Source organism: Salvelinus sp. IW2-2015, unplaced genomic scaffold (genome assembly GCF_002910315.2).
Source record: "Salvelinus sp. IW2-2015 unplaced genomic scaffold, ASM291031v2 Un_scaffold2011, whole genome shotgun sequence".
Lineage (NCBI taxonomy): Eukaryota > Metazoa > Chordata > Actinopteri > Salmoniformes > Salmonidae > Salvelinus > Salvelinus sp. IW2-2015.
In genome coordinates, this window is record NW_019943360.1 from 289092 (window position 1) to 299892 (window position 10801).

Sequence of the window (10801 nt, forward strand, 5' to 3'; positions counted from 1 at the left end):
CCAGGTGCTGATGTCTCCCCACGGTTCTGGTTTGGAGGCTTGGACAGGATGCAGTTCATCTGTCTAATCCCCTGCGAGGAGAAACACAATCATGGTGGTATCTGGGAGGTCTACCCGGGGGTTGGTGATGAGGGGTACGTGCCGTGACGTTGGCTCCCTCCTGGGAGAACCCGGAATGGAGACGCTGATGGCAGCAATTGGGGAGAGTACAACCAGCCGTGCAGGCCGCCTAAATGGCGGCTGCGGGGGAGGAAAAGAGAGGAGGGCGAGAAGCTCCCGGGGTACGGACCGAATACGAGGAGGCGGCCGAAGAAGGATCGAGACAACCCTAAGTATTTTTGTATGTTTATTTTATGATGTCAAGTAAAGGTGTTTTCTGATAGGGAGTTCTGTCTCTGTGCACACAAACACAACACGGTTTTACCACATAATTATTCATTTAATATATATTCCTGTTTGATATGCATGCATATAATTAATTTGGACATGTTCTCCTTTATAATATGCCAGGTTTGTTTCGTACCAACACATTTAGCTTACATTGTGATGAAGCAGTTTGTAGGACTCCTGTTCCGTCTCCAGACCACATAATGAGTGTCTTGGTGTTGGATACATTTGCTTCCATCTGTCCAAGAGTGTTCTCATCCATTCTCGTCTAATTCTACTCATTGGATATTGGAATATTTTGGAGGTGAAGATTGACAGTCGACTCCTGATACTTTGTATAAGTGAAAATCTCTGAAGTGAACTAAATTTGTTTTTCTAGTCACAATTCAATAACATTCTCCTGATAACTGCATTTCTCGGTTTAGTGCAAGCCAGTGTGTTAGTACTCGGAGTCCAGTATCGAGACCACAATTAGTGTCTCGGTCTTGACTCGGCGTCGGACAGTGAGGACTCATATTTTAAAAACTCCTATTATCATCTTCCTTCTGTCAGCGCATAAAACCGCTTTGTCAAATATATACACTCCTTTTAAACATATCTTAAGTCTGGATTGTGAAATTGTGACTTTTTGTGTGAGTTAAACGTATGAACTTTAAAAAAAGTTTTAATGTCTGACTGATGTTTCTGCAGCTTGAAGATATAAATGCCAACGTGACATGGAGGTAGATTATAAAGGTGTAGAGTCAACGTGACATGGAGGTAGATTATAAGGTGTAAGAGTCAACGTGACATGGAGGTAGATTATAAAGGTGTAAGAGTCAACGGACATGGAGGTAGATTATAAAGGTAAGAGTCAACGTGACATGGAGGTAGATTATAAAGGTGTAAGTCAACGTACATGGAGGTGATTATAAGGTGTAAGAGCAACGTGACATGGAGGTAGATTATAAAGGTGTAAGAGTCAACGTGACATGGAGGTAGATTATAAAGGTGTAAGAGTCAACTTGACATGGAGGTAGATTATAAAGGTGTAAGAGTCAACGTGACATGGAGGTAGATTATAAAGGTGTAAGAGTCAACGTGACATGGAGGTAGATTATAAAGGTGTAAGAGTGACCACCAGGCTGCGGATGCAGACTACAATAAAACAACATGGATATGGACAGAGGTCACCTTTTCCCATGTTAGTACATTGATGATGATACCAAGAAGTCCACGTTCACCTGACAAACGCCGTTCCCCACAGGAAAGATCCTTCAACGAGGCAGATGGTGTAAAAGGAGAGTCAGAGAAGCTCTTGTGAAGAACTGTAAGGATGCTAACGACCAGACAACAGTCTATGGTGACTGGAGCAGTTTCAACAACATCAACAACGATCTGAACAACAGAGTCCAGATCTCCTGGACAGCCTGAATAACATGCTGAACATCAATATGGTGGGGGTGTCCAGTCCACCCCTAACCCTACACTACCCCCTAACCCTACCACTACCCCCTACTCCCTACCACTACACCCTAACCCTACCACTAACCCTACTCCCTACCACTACCCCCTACCCCTACCACTAACCCTACCCACTACCCCCTACTCCCTACCACTAACCCCCATACCCTACCACTACCCCTACTCCTACCTACCCCTACTCCCTACCACTACCCCTACTCCCTACCACTAACCCCTTCTACCCTAACCTAACCCTACCACTAACCCCTAACCCTACACTAACCCTAACCCATACCACTACCCCTAACCACCACTAACCTAACCCTACCACTAACCCTACCCTACCACTAACCCCTACCCTACCACTAACCCTATCCTACTAACCCTAACCCTACTACTAACCCCCTACCCTAACCACTAACCCTAACCCTACCACTAACCCCGAACCCCACCACTAACCCCTACTCCCTACACAAACCTAACCCTACACTACCCCTACTCCCTACACTAACCCTAACCCTACCCACTAACCCATAACCCCAGATCAGTGTCCAAAAGGTGATATTCCGAGAGCGCTCTCTGTCAAGGATCGGGATGAACATGATCATTGTGTCTATGATATGACTGTGTCTCTGTTGGGGTCAAGGTTATTACCTACCTGTTGTATTTGTTTCTGTGCTGGTGAATGATGATGTAGTGACATAACCACCAGGAACCTGTACATCATCAGGTCCAAGCAGGTAATAATGGACCTGGTTTAGTCTGACCTGAGTTTCACGCTGTGATACATTCACTATTAATGACAATACTTTCTGAACTATCAGCCAACAGTAGAACTACTTGACCTGACCTGCTTTAGTAGTACTACTGACCCTGACCTGCTTTAGTAGACTACTGACCTACCTGCTGTAGTAGACTACTGACCTGACTCTGACCTGCTTTAATAGACTACTGACCTGACCTGCTTCTATATAACTATAGAGCTCAACTGACTGACCCTTCACTTTTGAGTCTCAGACTAGCTCAGACTCCAAGCAGGGGTCAGCTCGTCAGTTTACTGTAGACTAACTTCTACCAAGTGACCAGCTGAGCACTCTGCGTTCTAAGGCTTTAGTTTTTTCTTATCATTCTTATCTATAATAGCAGCTGTAAAGCTTAGTCCTATAAAGCAGGTCAGGATCCAGTCAGGTCTGACCCTATGTCTCTTTACAGAAGAGTGAGTCAGGTCAGCTACTTGAACGTTCTTGCTGTAGTCACGAACTACTGACACCAAGACCCTCTGCTTTAGTAAGAGGCTACGTGACAGGTCTAGACCGTTGACTTCTTAGTAAATTGAGGACACTAGTATCTAGCTTTAGTACCAGCTAATTACTGTGCCTGCCCTCTGACTTTATGTAGAATAACAGAACCGTGACTGCTTTAGCTAAGGTGGGACTAAACGTATTCAGGTGACAGCTGCTGTTAAGTTACTAACTGAAATACTACTGGCACCAGTCATTGAGTCTCTCTAGTTAGTGACCTAAAGACCGTGCTCTATAGGTAACTGCTACTTCAGCACCTGACTCTGCTTTTTAATAGAAGTAGCTATCCTGGAACTCTGACCTGACCACTTGCTAGGTCTAGGGATTAGTACTAGCTGACCTCGTAACTTATGATATGCATGGAGTAGTCACGGGATCTGACCAGGTCACTGTATAGTTATGACTAGCTACTGAACGCTGACTGGCTAGTGGTATTGTACGAGAGGCTTCAGCGCACTACTGAGCTCTGTACTATAAAGCATAGACTCAGCTGAGTCATCTAGACTCTAGCTCAGGCCACTTTAATTAGACATACTGGATGCTGTTACGTAGACTGCTGGAGGCGTGACCTTGTTTAGTAGACCACGTACCTGACCTGCTTTACAATAGACTACTGACCTGCTGTAGTATGAGCACTGATCTCTGGACCTGTTTAGTATGAGCTGACTTGACCGTACTGCTTGTAGTAGACAGCTGTATTATGTTGTAAACAAACATTGTATACCTCAAAAACCCATGGTTAAAACTTATAATTTTGATATCATGTGATTGTCAGTCATTGCTCATCAGGAAGCTCTTTCTATGAATTTGAAGAGTTTTTACATTTCTCCTAGCCCTATCCCTCAGCTGTTAACGCCAAACAGGTGACGGGTGAGACAAATGTGACCTGACCTGCTGTAAGTAGGACTACTACTAGACCTGCTTTAGTAGACTACTGACTGACCTGCTTTATATAGACTACTGACTGACCCCTGCTGTTAGTAGTATGGAGACCTTGCTTATAGACTACTGACCTGGCTTAAGTAGACTACTGACCTGACCTGCTTTAAGTAGAACTACTGACCGCTGAGAGCCTGAGCCTGACCTCTAGTAGACTACTGACCTGACCTGACTTTTAGTAGACTACTGACCTGCCTCTTAGATAGACTACTAGTACTGCTGCTTTAGTAGACTAAAGACTGAACCTGGCTAGAACCTGACCTGACCTTAGTAGACTGACTGACTGCCTGTATTGACCTGTACACTGCTTTAGAGACTACTGCTTGGCACCAAACCCCTTAAAAGTAGGCCTGCCTGCTTAGTAGACTACACTGACGCTGTAGACCTGATGCCTTGTAGTAGACTACTGACCTGACCTGCTTTGTAGATACTGACCTCTATAGACCTATGTAACCCTGCTTTAGTAGACTACTGACCTGCCTGTGTAGTAGGCTAGACTTCGACTGCTTTAGTAGACTCACTGACCTGCTGCTAGTAGAACTACTGACTGACGCTGCTTTAGTAGACTTACGACTGACCTGCTTTAAGTTAGACACTGACCTGACCTGCTTTTAGTAGACTACTGACCTGCCTGCTTAGTAGACTACTGTACTGCTGCTTAGTAGGACGTACTGACTGCCTTGCTGTATAACTCTGCCTTAGTAACCTATGACCTGGACTGCTTAATACGACTACTGACCCCCCTGAATGGCCCCCCTCCCCCCCCCCCCCCCCCCCCTCCCCCCCGGATACCCCTTCCGACCACCCCCCCTTTTGGGGGAAAAAAAAAGTAACTACTCCCGACTCCCCTTGGGTCCCCCCCTTATTGACTACTGTAACTACTTTAATGTAGAAGGCTTTTGTTACAAAAAATAGTTAATGGTGGGGAAAGTAATCCTGTATAAACCCTTTTGGGTGGGGAACTACGCCCCCGTTATGAGAACTCTGCTACTGTTTGGCAGATACGACCTACGATGGACACTGACTCCCTGTTTAAGTAGACTAACGTACCTACCCTGTTTTAGTAGACTTACTGCCTACCCTGTGTAATTGTAGACTACTGTAACCTGTAATGACTACTGTCTACCCGTAATGACTACTGACCCTACTGTTCTAATGAGACTACTGACCGTGACCGCTTTTAGTAAGACCTACCTGACCTGCTTTAGGTAAGCTACACTGACCTTCTGTTAGAGTACTACTGACCTGCTTTGTAGACTACTTGACCTGACTGCTTTGTTGAGACTACTGACCTGACCTGCTTTAGTTAGGACTACTGACCTGTAGTAACTCGTATGACGCCTGCTTTATGAACTACTGGACCTGACTGCTTTAGTTAGACTACTGACCTGCTTTAGTAGACTACTGACCTGACTGCTTTTAGTAGACTACTGACCTGACCTGCTTTTATAGACTACTGACCGACCTGCTTTAGTAGACTACGACCTTGCTTTATAGACGACTACTGACCTGCTTAGTAGACTACTGACCTGACCTGCTTAGTAGACTACTGACTGACCTGCTTTAGTAGACTACTGACTGACTGCTAAGTAGACTGACTGTACTGACCTGCTTTAGTAGACTGTGACCTGACCTGCTTTTAGTAGGACTACTGAGCCTGCTGTAGTAGACTACTGACTGACCTGCTTTAGAAGATCTACTGACCTCGACCTGCTTTAGTAGACTACTGACCTGACCTGCTTTAGTAGACTACTACTGACCTGCTTTAGTAGACTACTGACCTGACCTGCTGTAGTAGACAGCTGTATTAGTTGTAAACAAACATTGTATACCCTCAAAACATGGTTAAAAACTATAATTTTGAATATGGATTGTCAGTCATTGCATCAGAAGCTCTGTCTATGAATTTGAGAGTGATTTACATTTTCCAGCCTTATCTCCTCAGCTGTTAACCCAAACAGTGACGGGGTGAGACAATGTGTTATGTTTGAGCTGCAATATTGCCCCTGTATAGTAGTAGTCTAGAGGTTAGAACGTTGTGACGAGTAACTGATATAGGGTTTGCTTGTTCTAGTCCCTGAGAAGGCAAGTGGAAACATCGCCGTTCTGCCTGTGCAGCAAGGCATTTAACCCCCAACAACAGTTACTGTTCCCTGGGTGCGTGGATGTTGATTAAGGCCGTCCCCCACCTCTCTGATTTCAGAGGGCTTGGGTTTGATGTGAGAACATTTTGGGAGTGATCCTTCAACTGACTAGTTCCCTTGTCCCTATCATCAGTGTGTACTTCGAATCCTACGTATTTCTAATGTGATCTTCCCATTGGAAGGAATACAATATCTGTAATGAAGCATTGAAAGTCTGGTGTTTTGTACTTATGGCTTTGTAAATTATACACAAGTGATTCCCATATGAGACAATTCAACATGGTGCAAATTATTTGAGCTAAAAATAGTGATTATTAAAGCCCTCTTTTAGTTGTCAGTTATTCCAAGGATGGTTTAGATATTGTTTTGTACGGTGTTTATTCTATACAAGAGCAAGGTAAGTTATTTAGTTAGTCTTTACTTCCGCATAACTCTGTAGTCGCATACAGCTCCATTCAGCTAGTAAGTCATGCCTAACTTGGCTCACTAGTACTATATAGTATCACACTCAGATACACGAACAGCAGCGCCATCTAGTGGCGACATCTCGCAACCAGTATAAAGATGTATAGAAACTGTCCAATAGAAATCCCCGATCACACTTCTAGGGCGAGTCATGGCAACGTGTGGCTAGCTAAGTTAATGCGCGAAAACAACATTGATTCAAAACAGTTTGAGCCCTGTGGGGCATGTGAAGGCTATCAAATCAAAAGGCAAAGGCACAAATTAAATGTATTTACCTTTTATTTAATTAAATAATTAAAAGAGCAAGCAGTTAAATAACAGAGCAGCATAGAAGGGGACAATGCAAATAGTCTGGGTAGCTATTTGATTAGATGTTCAGGAGTCTTATGGCTTGGGGAGAAGCTGTTTAGAAGCCTCTTGGACCTAAACTTGGGCTCCCGGTAACCGCGTGCTCTGCCATGTGGTTAGCAAGAACGAACATCTATGACTGGGGTGGCTGGAGTCTTTGCAATTTGTAGGGCCTTCCTCGTGACACTGTCTGGCATAAGAGGTCCTGGGATGGCAGTGAAACTGGAACGTACACACAACCTCTGTTGTGCCTTGCGGTCGCAGGCCAAGCAGTTTCGCCATACAGGTCAGGTGATGCACTCCGTTCAGGATGCTCTCATTGGGGCACGGTGTAAGAACATTTTGAGGGACTGGACCCACGCCAAATAATGTTCAAGTCCTCCTGAGGGGGGACTAGGCTTTGTCTTGCCTGCTTCACGACTGTCCTTCGGTGGTTTTGGACCATGAGTTAGTTGTTGGTGATGTGAATATCAAAGGTACCTTTGAACGCCTCAGACCTGCTCCTCACTTGCTAGCCTGTGTCGATGAGAAGGGGCGTGCTCGGTGCTCTTTTCCTGTAGTGCCACAAGTCCTCTCCTTTGTCTTGATCAGGTTGGGGGGAGGTTGTAGATTATCCTGGCACCAAACCCCGTCAGGGTCTCTGACTCCTCCTATAGGCTGTCTCATCGTTGACGGTGATCAGGCTGGTTTAGTGCAAGCCAGTGTTGTAGTACTCGGAGTCCAGTATCGAGACCACAATTTGAGTGTCTCGGTCTTGACTCGGCGTCGGACAGTGAGGACTCATAATTTTAAAAACTCCTAATTATCATCTTCCATTCTGTCAGCGCATAAAACCGCTTTGTCAAATATATACACTCCTTTTTTTAAACATATCTTAAGTCTGGATTGTGAAATTGTGACTTTTTGTGTGAGTTAAACGTATGAACTTTAAAAAAAGTTTTTAAAGTTTTAATGCCTGACTGATGTTTCTGCAGCTTGAAGATATAAATGCCCAACGTGACATGGAGGTAGATTATAAAGGTGTAAGAGTCAACGTGACATGGAGGTAGATTATGAAGGTGTAAGAGTCAACGTGACATGGAGGTAGATTATAAAGGTGTAAGAGTCAACGTGACATGGAGGTAGATTATAAAGGCGTAAGAGTCAACGTGACATGGAGGTAGATTATAAAGGTGTAAGAGTCAACGTGACATGGAGGTAGATTTATATAGGTGTAAGAGTCAACGTGACATGGAGGTAGATTATAAAGGTGTAAGAGTCGACCACCAGGCTGCGGATGCAGACGACGATAAAACAACATGGATATGGACAGAGGTCACCTTTTCCCATGTTAGTACATGATGATGATACCAAGAGGTCCACGTTCACCATGACAAACGCCGTTCCCCACAGGAAAGATCCTTCAACCGAGGCAGATGGTGTAAAATGGAGAGTCYGAGAAGCTCTTGTGAAGAACTGTAAGGATGCTAACGACCAGACAACAGTCTATGGTGACTGGAGCAGTTCTCAACAACATCAACAACGATCTGAACAACAGAGTCCCAGATCTCCTGTGGACAGCCTGAATAATACTTGCTGAACATCATTATGGTGGGGGTGTCCAGTCCACCCCTAACCTACCACTAACCCTAACCCTACCACTAACCCTAACCCTACACTAACCCTAACCTACCACTAACCCACTAACCCTACCACTACCCTAACCCCCGATCAGTGTCCAAAAGGTGATATTCCGAGAGCGCTTCTCCTCAAGGATCGGGATGTACGTGATCATTGTGTCTATGATGATGACTGTGTCTCTGTTGGGGTCAAGGTTATTACCTACCTGTTGTATTTGTTTCTGTGCTGGTGATGATGATGTAGTGACATAACCACCAGGAACCTGTGACATCATCAGGTCAGCAGGTAATAATGGACTGGTTTAGTCTGACCTGAGTTTCACGCTGTGATCAACATTCACTATTAATGACAATACTTTCTGAACTATCAGCACAGTAGACTACTGACTTGACTGCTTTAGTAGACTACTGACTGACCGCTTTAGTAGACTTACTGACCTGACCTGCTTTAGTAGACTACTGACCTGCTTTAGTAGACTACTGACCTGCTTTAGAAGACTACTGACCTGACCTGCTTTAGTAGACTACTGACCTGACCTGCTTTAGTAGACTACTGACCTGCTTTAGTAGACTACTGACCTGACCTGCTGTAGTAGACAGCTGTATTAGTTGTAAACAAACATTGTATACCCTCAAAACATGGTTAAAACTATAATTTTGATATAATGGATTGTCAGTCATTGCATCAGAAGCTCTGTCTATGAATTTGAGAGTGTTTACATTTCTCCAGCCCTTATCCCTCAGCTGTTAACCCAAACAGTGACGGGGTGAGACAATGTGTTATTGTTTGAGCTGCATATTGCCCCTGTATACTGTAGGTAGTCTAGAGGTTAGAACGTTGTGACAGTAACTGATAGGTTGCTTGTTCTAGTCCCTGAGAAGGCAAGGTGGAAACATCTGCCGTTCTGCCCTTGAGCAAGGCATTTAACCCCCAACAACAGTAACTGTTCCCTGGGTGCCGTGGATGTTGATTAAGGCCGTCCCCCCACCTCTCTGATTCAGAGGGCTTGGGTTAGATGTGGAAAACACATTTGGGATGAATTCCTTCAACTGACTAGGTTTCCCTTATTTCCCTTATCGGTATGTCAGGTTCTGTTTGTTTTATCACTGTAACTATATTTTCTAAATGTGATCAATCTTCTTCTTGGAAGGAATAAAATATCTGTAATAAAGCATTTGAAAGTCTGTTTTTTTGTACGTATGGCTTGTAAATTTAGCCAAGTGATTCCCATATGAGACAATTCAACATTCGAGAAATGTATTTTAGCTAAAAATAGTGATTATTGAAAGCCCTCTTTGAGTTGTCAGTTATTCCAAAGATGGTTTAGTATTGTTTTGTACGGTGTTTATTCTATACAAGAGCAAGGTAATGTTGATTAGTTAGTCTTTACTTCAGCATAACTCTGTAGTACGCATACAGCTCCATTCAGCGCATAGTAAGTCATGCCTAACTTGGCTCACTAGTACTATATAGTATCACACTCAGATACACAGAACAGCAGCGCCATCTAGTGGCGACATCTCTTAACAAGTATAAAGATGTATAGAAACTGTCCAATAGAAATCCCCGATCACACTTCTAGGCGATGTCATGGCAACGTTGGCTAGCTAAGTTAATGGAAAACAACATTGATTCAAACAGTTTGAGCCCTGTGGGGCATGTGAAGGCTATCAAATCAAAGGCAAAGGCACAAATTAAATGTATTTACCTTATTTAATTAAAATAATTAAAGAGCAGCAGTAAATAACAAGAGCAGCATAGAAGGGGACAAGCAAATAGTCTGGGTAGCTATTTGATTAGATGTTCAGGAGTCTTATGGCTTGGGGTAGAAGCTGTTTAGAAGCTCTTGGACCTAACTTGGTGCTCCGGTTCCGCTTCCGTGTGGTAGCAGAACGAACAGTCTATGACTGGGGTGGCTGGAGTCTTTGACAATTTGTAGGGCCTTCCTCTGACACTGTCTGGCATAGAGGTCCTGGATGGCAGGAAACCTGGACCGTACACACATCCCTCTGTTGTGCCTTGCGGTCGGAGGCCAAGCAGTTGCCATACCAGGCAGTGATGCAACCCGTCAGGATGCTCTCGATGGTGCAGCTGTAGAACATTTTGAGGACCTGGGGACCCACGCCAAATATGTTCAGTCTCCTGAGGGGGAAT

The 10801-nt window shown here is 44.3% G+C and overlaps 1 long non-coding RNA gene across 4 annotated transcripts in view; it reads right to left on the reverse strand.

The window, feature by feature from the left end:
• The window catches only part of LOC139024918 (uncharacterized), a 109394-nt gene extending 106933 nt beyond the window's left edge, over window positions 1–2461 (reverse strand). For 2 of the 4 annotated variants that reach the window (XR_011476313.1, XR_011476314.1), the window contains exons 1-4: window positions 2369–2461; window positions 2240–2298; window positions 2084–2103; window positions 1855–1945 (exon numbers count right to left, since the gene is read on the reverse strand). This is a non-coding gene — a long non-coding RNA (uncharacterized lncRNA). Of the gene's footprint in view, window positions 1–1854; window positions 1946–2083; window positions 2115–2148; window positions 2167–2214; window positions 2303–2368 lie in introns of those variants that run through there. The other 2 variants (XR_011476316.1, XR_011476315.1) reach the window with 2 other exon arrangements.
• Between the last annotated feature and the right edge of the window lie 8340 nt (window positions 2462–10801).